This window comes from Pungitius pungitius, chromosome 8 (assembly GCF_949316345.1).
Source record: "Pungitius pungitius chromosome 8, fPunPun2.1, whole genome shotgun sequence".
Classification (NCBI taxonomy): domain Eukaryota; kingdom Metazoa; phylum Chordata; class Actinopteri; order Perciformes; family Gasterosteidae; genus Pungitius; species Pungitius pungitius.
The window spans coordinates 12129512-12138885 of NC_084907.1; the positions used below are offsets into that span (position 1 = coordinate 12129512).

Below are 9374 nucleotides of genomic sequence, written 5' to 3' on the forward strand. Positions count from 1 at the left end.
TTATTGTCAAAATAATTTGAATTATTCACACCGACGTGCACAGACCACAACATTTCAATGTCATTAACCCCCAAAATTGAGAGATCAACAGACTTTCAACCAAAATAATCACTAAATGTAAAAAATGTTGTACTTACACAGGAGGCTTGTGTAGATTGTGTAGTTGACACAGTGTGAGCTTGAGAAAGTATTCACAACATAGTAGTGTCTATCTGCTATTGGGTTTTTGAGTAAAGATATTAATCCATCTATTTTTTGAATGCATTGCAAACTCTTGGATTACGTTGGATTGGGAGGAGACAAGGCGTTTGGTTAACGTACTGCACCGGTCCAACGTTCGATTCTCGGCGATGTGGGGGGGGCGGAGAGCCAAGCAGAACCAGTGGTGCTCAAAGGTACTGTTGAGGTTTAATAGGGGCGTGTCTGCCAGGTGGTTTACTGAGATGTGTAGCGCATGCAGCGTTGTTTTAAGTAAAACTGGCTCATATTCAATCACTTGTTTGCTTCTGAATGAAATTTGATCCATGCCAACATGCCTTGCAATCAGCGCAAAAATGTTATTTTGAACTGTTCCGAAAGAATCAAATACTTACAGCAATACGTCACCACTCACTATCCAGAGAATGAAAGGCCAATCGGCAAACAAATGTTTCTGTATTTGAGAGCACCATTGAAAAGATTCAAATCTTTAGGACGGCTCAAACTATTTGAGTCTACTCTATTGAGTAAAATGGAAAGGTATTAATTTTACAATAGTATGAAGCTTGAGTCACGAAACCATCAAAGAAGGGGCATTGGAAACTGCTTGGGAACAGGCAGACACTTTAAAAAGAAAATTGGATGAAGCGTCTGCCAATCAATCTCTTGGTGAGGCCGGAGTTGGAGCAGAGTGAACATTTTCTATGGAGAAAAGCCTTCAGTGTCGTGCTACTCTCTCATTTCAACGGAATGAAAGACCCTCCAGTCGCCGGAGAACATCTCCAGGAGCTGCAGTCTGTTGTCCCGCACACATGGAATCCACTTCACGTGGGAAGTGCCGTCCGGCGGCGTGGTAAACGCCAGGGAAATAAAACAATGTCAAGTGTAACAATAGATATTTTCCTCTAAATCAACCAGCATTCATTTCAGCAACACATCAGTGTTTAAATCAGGGGGGGGGGGGGGGGCGCCCCGCAACGCTCCACCCTGACACGTGTCCGTCCGTGTGTGTCCGTGTGTGCGCTCGCACCAGTGGACAGAGAGCGCGCAAAACCAGCACCCCCCCCCCTGCAAAGGGGAACACTGCACATAGAAAAAGTCAGCGGTAACTAGCTCAGATATGATCATCAAACCTGAGCAGATTTAATTAGAAATACTGTGGCTGCTCAAATCTTTTGCAGACGCTGAGCCACACGCAGCGAGGGCTGAGACACCGAAACTGTGTTGATAGAGATTACAGCGTCTCTATGGGCAACGTAACATAAGAAAAGTTGTTAAGTACTTTGGTGCATTTAGTCTCAAAGGGAAGATCTTTTCCGAAAGCACAACGTTGAAGCTTAGTGGCTGACTGACTGACTATTTGAGGTATGAATGTAGATCTAAATTAATGTTGTAAAAAGTTGCATTTGACAAATGACAACTGAGGTTATCAAAATACCAAAATTATGACTTTGATATGATACCTGGCATAAATATCATGATGTCCAATTCTTACCATACAATCTACCACAATCTGATACCATTTTTATCTATAATAGTAATAAATAAAACATCTGTGTGATATGTATTTACTAGCTTGCAGCTTTTTGAACACTAATTCATATTAGTATTAGCCTACAGCAAGAGATCATTAAAACTACCACCATAGCATTGTAATGTAGCCAAAGTACTTCCCCGTGACCCAAACCCCGAACCCTCAGGGACGTACTAGGTCACTTCGTAACTGGTTGAAGGTGATTCTGTGGAGGCTTTAAATTGTGTAAATATGAGGACAGCGCATTGCTGCCACATGTCACGTCATCAAGGCAAAAAAAAACATTTACAATTGAGGGTATTAACGGAATACTTTTTACCCTCTCATTTGAATGTCTTTCAGGCTCTTTCCTCATAAAAGACTTCAATTTAAATAATGTTTAAAAATGTTATAAATATTCATGAATAGATGAATAAATATTGTCTGATTTCAAATGTTTTTTTCTCCATCTTTAATCTTTGATGTTTTAAATGTATACATTTTAATATGACAGTCTGAACACACAGTTACCGTCCTCTTTGCTTACCTGTTAATAAGTCCTTAATCCTTAGTTAGTCCTAGTTATCCCTTTTTTTACGTCACATTGCAATGTCTTGTGGGTAATTCCCTTGGGCTAAGTCAGCTGCTGATTTACGTAAAGGGTTTATGAAATGCTCAACATGTCTACCAGAGAGGCTCAACACTCAACGGTTAGACACTGGGACCCCCGCAGAGTCAGTTTTAGTATCACTACTATAAATATGCAAAGATTAAATATAACGTCTGGGTACCGCGTTAGACAACTAAATTATCTCTGTGACTGAACCATAATAGCAACATGCCGCTGTCCACATTGTGCTAATTTACACAAAGGAAAAAATCATTATACACACAGTTTTTAGAGGTGGATCATTCATTTTAGTGTACGCAGACAACTGAAGACAAAGCACACCAATATGCGGCTTTTCAACTGGGTTGTTAAAGATTTTCTTATTCTGGATTCAGGTGAAACGGTAGTATTGGAAATTCTCATTAATAAAGTCATAATCACGGAAAATGTGTCATACACCATCCAAACAGAACACATGAAGTAAAGGTCCTAATAATACTTTGATACAATGACTACAGAAACTAACAAGGTCTCTATGGAATACATACAGTCTTTATTTCCTCTGAGAAACAGATGAGGTTTTGAATACCTGTACGTTTTCCAAAGTTAACGTCATATGAGCAGGTTGTCTTCCTAGATGTAAGAAAACTCATTAGTCACTGAACAAAAGGGGACTTCAATCGTGAGATTTTTTCACGTCATGATCACAGACTCCTCATCATTATTTCTACCAATAATTAGAACAACATCCACTGAGCAGCAGCAACACGTGTTCACTAATTGGCATATTAACAAATTGGTATTCAGAATGCGTGTTGCAACCGGACATTGATTTGAGAACCTGTATTGTTTGAAAATGTTAATATAACAGCTTCCTCATTTTACACCTACTGGTTATTTATTTTCACAGCCATTTTGTAAAGGTCTAAATATGAAGTGTCATCTGGAACAGTTTGGTTTTAGGAGCTGTGGAAAGATGCTAATGAAACAAAGTGTAACTCCTCGTCCTGGTGTGTTTCCTCTTTTATTTTGTAGTTTCCTGCCTCTGTTGTCTCTGGGTTAGCTTCACTTCCTGCCCTGTGATTCTGCACCGTGTCCAATCACCTGCACCTTCCCAGTGTATTTAAACCAGGTGTGTCCATTGTCTCTTGTGGGTTCATTGAGTCATCGTATGTCGGTGAAAACTATATAAAGGGCGCTGAAAGCCGGATTTTGACTTGAAACCAAGCCCCGCCCATGAAATGGAGACTGGCCAATCATATGGGGGCATCACTTTTATAGACTCGAGCAATGATTGACAGCAGGGGGCGGGCCTTAGAGATGGGCCAATTACTTGGTTTCGCAAGATGTATACACCATTTGATAAAAAGCAGCCTAGCAATAACACTGCTGACAGAAACTGGGAAAGTAACGTGCCAACCCCCCTTTGTCACCATGGAGACTAATCTGCATTATCCAAACCCGTGGACCCGTCTGAGCGAGATTGTTGGGGTAGCTTCTCAGCACCAAATACAGCAGCATTAGAATACTGTTTCAAAATGAGATTCTTATTGGAGCACAACATAAGGATTTAGCACGATAAGAGCACTTCATAAAAATGTAATTCATGAAAGATTCTCTAAAATCAGACGCAGCTGTCTCTCCCTCCACTTCCCTGTCGTCTCTCTGCTGTCTGCTGTTTGCTACAAAGGGACAGACAAGTTCTATTTAAAACAACAAAAAGCAGGCAGGCCAATACTGGTCTTACATTATGTCTCAAGTACAAAGACAACCACACACAGCGATAACTATTTGATGATCAGTCTACATTCACATTACAACACGTACATCAGTGCAGGCTTACACCCACATCTTTAAACGTGGTGACATTCAGATGGGTATGGTACCACTAATGAGGAATGTTTTTATATTGTAAGCCCTGTCAAGGCGTACTCGACTTGTGTGTCATGCAGTCCTGGGGTACACAACGTTTACAGACAGTGTTTCCACTCGTTTTGAATGGTAAAAAACGACAAAAAGAGAATCAGTATTTTTATCGGACTTCTATGCAAAGACTAGTTGTTTAAGCAAGCAACGTCGACTTTTGTGTCTGACGGAAGGACATCAACAGGAAGCAACATGGAAACGTTCTTTCAAATCCTCGTGAGTCAGAGGGAGAGAACGCAGTTCGATCAGCTGCTTACATGGCACTGAACAGGAGGAGCAATACGCGACATACGAGTGTATCGTCATCCAGGGCCGCTTTCACCCTGAGGATCCTTGAAAAGAAGATGTTGCCCTGCGTTATGTAAGCGTGTTAAATAGTGCAGCACTCCCGGGCACTCTGAACCCCCCCCCCCCTTCCCCCGCCCCCCAACAAAGTTGGATGATGCTGTGTGTGGGCGGTGCTCTTATTAAGCACTCAATTAAAAGCTGATTCCAATGAGAGGCAGCACGCGACAATGTTTGAATTAGGAACTGCGGCGCCGGCTCAGACCGTCTGTCGAGGGCCCCGAAGGACCGCGGCGCCTCGGAACCAAAGGCACAGCAGTGGCAGTAGAAAAAAAGAAAGAAGAGGGCTTATTTCCAATGTGATTGGGTTACAAATAGGGCATTTACAAAACTAATGAGAGTGGATAAATGGAGCAGGACGAGGGAGCTGTCTCCATGATCCGTCTCCGTCTTCCTCCTTCAATCTAAATATTAAAAATGAACAGAGGGGGGAACCGGGTAAACGGCGCCATGGAGCCCTGCTGTGTTTTATGCAAGTGTTCTTATTCCTGACAAGTTGCGTCAGGCCTCCCAAATGCGCAGCGGCGTGCTCACGAGGGCTTCCGATGGCGAGGATGGGGCGTACTTCTGGTTTGTGGGGAATCGCACTCACTCCATTGACAGAATTATCCTTTGTCTCCTCAGAAGGAAAGCTACACGAGGAAGAGATTGCATGTTCTGTCTCTTCTGGACAGGAACACTGCGAGGAATCAGCCTTTTGAGACAACTGTTGTTTGTTTTTTGTGCAAATGTTCCAAGACATTTTTCTAATATTTACTCTCCTTGCGACTCGGCTCTGTAAGTGCCGGTTATAAAGTGACACGGAATAACAACTATCCTCTATTTTCTACGAGTTTGACAAAGAAATAGAGCTGCACTTTGCTCGGGGGTTGCATGGCACACACGTTTGCATGGTGTCTGGAGGCTGCAGCGGCGGTTCCGGCGTCGCAGAAAATCTCACCACGCTGTTTACTTTGAAAATTCAGCGGAGAGAAGGAAAAAAGAAAACAAAAGAGAAGCAGCGGGGCTCAGCAGTTTGACACCAGGCATTTGTTTTTTTGTGTTTGCTGCATGATGCAGTGTTTATCCCCGGGAAGTGATTTCTAACCAGATCAGCGAGGCGCTGGGATTAATACACTCACTTCAGATGCCACGTTGTCTATTGCGGTGGAGCGAGGGACGACGGGTCCTCGACAGCGAGGGAATGAGGAGGATATGAACGGGCTCCATGAACTGATTCCTTTTTATCTCGTAAAAAAGCTGCAAATTAGGGTATCAACTGTCTGATTAATAGGGTTGGGTATCGTTTGAATTTGAGCGATTCCGATTCCGATACCGATTCCTTGTTTCGATTCCGGTTCCCAGCGATTCTCGATTCCGATTCTTTTAAGAGGCAGGGTCAAAAAAGTTTAAGTTTAAGATATTTTAAATGAGCTAGCTAACCAAGGGTCTTTCTGAAGGAAATAGTCTGACCGTCTCCATCAATGTTAATTCTATGAAGTTTTTATTAACTTTACTATGAATTTCTAACAGGGCTGTTTTCACCTACAATATGAATATAAAACTATGAACTTGAATATTGTATAAACATTATAAATAACAAGGGTACACTTTCCTCCAGAGAGCTTTATTTTTGAAACCTCACAAAAACACATTTACACGTGAGTGTATGATACTGCAGGTACTTAAACGTTACCTTGCTCCCACTGATGGACGAACCCTTGGAATCAGAGGAGGAGGCAGCGCGTCAAACACGGGGCACACGGAGGGGCGCGCGCAACTCTCCCAACCTCAAATCAGGGACACTTTCGCTGACGGGGGGGCTGCTGGCGGTCGACGCGGGGAGTGCTAGTACAACCTTTTTTTTTCTTTGCAGCGCCAGCCTCACTGCTTATTTTAACAGAGGACCGCTCCGCTCACGCCACCCGGCACCCGCGCGCACACTGGTCCGATGCATCACAAATTCACAACAACCGGGAGTTCTTTGCCGAGTTTTCGGTTTGTTTCGAGAAGTGTAACCACACTTTGGACCGCCGACGCACGCTATACATGTTCGATCGCGCTGTTACGCCAACACTTCCGGTGGACGCTTCTTCGTTGGTGTTCAGCGGTTTCTATTTCCGGTCGGCGCCGGCGGACTGAGAATCGAAACAAGGAATCGAATTTTAAACTTTTGAACGATACCGGGTAAATCGCAAAGCTAGTTCCGATTCCATTCGATTCTCGATTCTCGATACCCAACCCTACTGATTAATCTGCAGATTATTTTCTCTGTGAATTGATTAGTGAATAGGGACCAACTGCCGTCATAGTTCCCAGAGAATAATAAAAGAATGAATTAATAAGTAGTTTAATTGATGGGCATGTATTAAACTTTGAAAAAACAGGTTATTGCTTGAAAAATTACTCAAACTATGAATTGATTATCAAAATAGCTGCATATGAAGTTATTGATGATCATTGAATTAGGAGCTTATTACATCTGCTCGTCTCCTCGCGGCTTCTAAAAATGTGACACTGTTTCCTTCTTAATTAAAACTAATTGAAAACTTTAATAATATTCACAGTACTGTACAGAAAACTACTAGGTTTTGGAAAAAGTCAAGTTTTGAAAAAAAAAAAAAAAAACTATTGTTGTCACTCAATTAAAGCGACAGGCCTTTGGTTTCACGCGGGACATTGACAGCCCGTTGGGTGCTTGACCCATCCGTGATCCATTCTCCAAAGTCCTCCTGACACAGGTTTCTGCCAGTGTCAAATGTGCCAATGTCATTTCAAATCCGCTCACAATGGAATCCATCTGAAATGTTTGTATAAAACACCGCTTGGAGGACTTTTGGGAACTATTACTGGAGTCATATTTTGCTCCAACAATATTGACTGTGTGTCAGAGGCATCCAAGGAGGACTGTTCAGAGGAAGCAACAAGTAGCACATCGCCGCCGCCATCTCGCAGTTCAGACTCCCTGATTAATGCGGGGAGTAACGGCGTCATGTGAAGGAAACAACACAGACACAGACACGTTATTCCTTGAGCTACCGCTTTCCTCAGGGACCTGAAATAAAAATGACCTGGACGACACATTTCTTCTGATACGTCCAGTCGGAAGTAACGCGCGATTAAATTTTAACGGCGCGTGTCGTCTGAAAGCAGACCTGTGGCGGGATGTTCTGAAGGGCACGTCACCATCCTCCATTAGAGGCCAGTCAACACGTCGTCCGTGTGCTTCTGCTCGAGCCCACATCTACCGTAGTATACATCATGTCTAGGTCTCCGTGTCTCAGGCTGTTTGGGAGGTAAGATCGCTTTGTGTATTCCAAGAAAATCAAGACCAAGGTTTTCCTCGCTTCCCTCACCCATGAGAACAATGCACACACGCACACACACACTAAGGTCACTGGAGCTGCTCCCCTGACTTCACAGTGAGAAAAGCACATTCCGCCCTCAGATGGGTGCTGGTTAGCGGCTCTGACAGGTGTTACCATCGCTCCCTCACTGCGCCCGGTTTGCAGAGGAGGAATTGATTTGAAAATGAAATAAAATCAGATTGGGTTATTTTGGCTGAATGTGCTGACGCCTGTCAATAGAACACACTTAAAGTAGGTTACACAGGAGGTGGATTCATCAAACCACCAACGCAAACCAACATTTATCCCCGTTAACGGATCATAGGTTACCTGGTGCTGAAATATTAAAAGATGAAAAGATGGACGTGTGAGACAAACACACACACACACACACGAGGTAGGTGGTCAGCACAGCAGCGGGCGGCGGCGCAACTAAATCCGCAGGGATTATGGGAGGGTAAATGCACGAGGATTACCAAACATCTGCACGGGTCGGAGACGCGCGCTCCCTCTCTGTCACTCACACACACACACACACACACACACACACACTGGTAGATTACTTCGCTTCCACAGAGATAGTCCCACAAGTAGACACAGACGAATAAAATGAGCAGAGGGTGAAATTCAGAGAAGGCAATCCGTTTTTTACGTAATCCGGGAAAAGTTCGGACGCACACGGCGCTCATCTTGAGTTCATAAGGACGGAACTTGAGGTGTTGAAGTTGCAATATGGGGACATGGACATATATTAAATACAATAACCAGGATGAATTGTCGTACCTGTCCTCGTGGCTGCGACGTCTCCGAGGAATTCACCTCCTGAGATTAAATCCGTGTTTTTACCACTAAACAAGATTCTGCTGCACGGACATCTGTGTCGAGCCGCAGCGCGACGCTCCCGGCCACAAAGCCCCCACAGCCCCCACAGCCCCCGCAGCCCCACAGCCCCCACCCCCGCGAGAAGAACGAAGCACAAATAATTGATACCAAATATCCGTCTGTCTGGCTCTGGTTCTTCTTGTTCTTCTGTTGTGTCGCTCTTACATTGGCAGGGCTGGGCCGCTCCGCTACTGGAACTCCTCCATCTCTCCTCTCCTTCTGTCTCCCTCTCTCCCTCTGAGTGTGTGCGTGTGCGCGTGAGCGTGTCAGAGGCACAAGTAGCCTATCCGACGGCGCAGCGTCTTGCAGGTTGCATGTTGGAAAGTGAACTCCCCCCCGATGCGTCAACTGTGTCTCTAGCTCTCCTCCCTTCCACTTCGCGCCGTGCCACGGCTGGAGCGGGACGCACGAGCACGCGGCTAACAGAGAAAGCGCGCGCGGGGGAGAGAGAGAGAGAAGAGAGAGAGAGAGAGAGAGAGAGAGAGAGAGAGAGAGGGGGAGAGCTGTCTTGTCTGAACCTTTCACGCGGCTTCGGTCATCCGAGCGGAACGGATTCCTTCCTGATGCCGTACTA

The 9374-nt window shown here is 44.5% G+C and overlaps 1 protein-coding gene across 2 annotated transcripts in view; it reads right to left on the reverse strand.

The window, feature by feature from the left end:
* cntn4 (contactin 4) overlaps positions 1-9131 on the reverse strand; it is a 106886-nt gene extending 97755 nt beyond the window's left edge. Inside the window, exon 1 of one of the 2 annotated variants that reach the window (XM_037490454.2) lies at positions 8966-9131. The gene's annotated coding sequence lies outside the window, so the exon portion shown is untranslated. Of the gene's footprint in view, positions 1-8701; positions 8838-8965 lie in introns of those variants that run through there. The other variant, XM_037490453.2, reaches the window with a different exon arrangement.
* Positions 9132-9374: the final 243 nt, after the last annotated feature.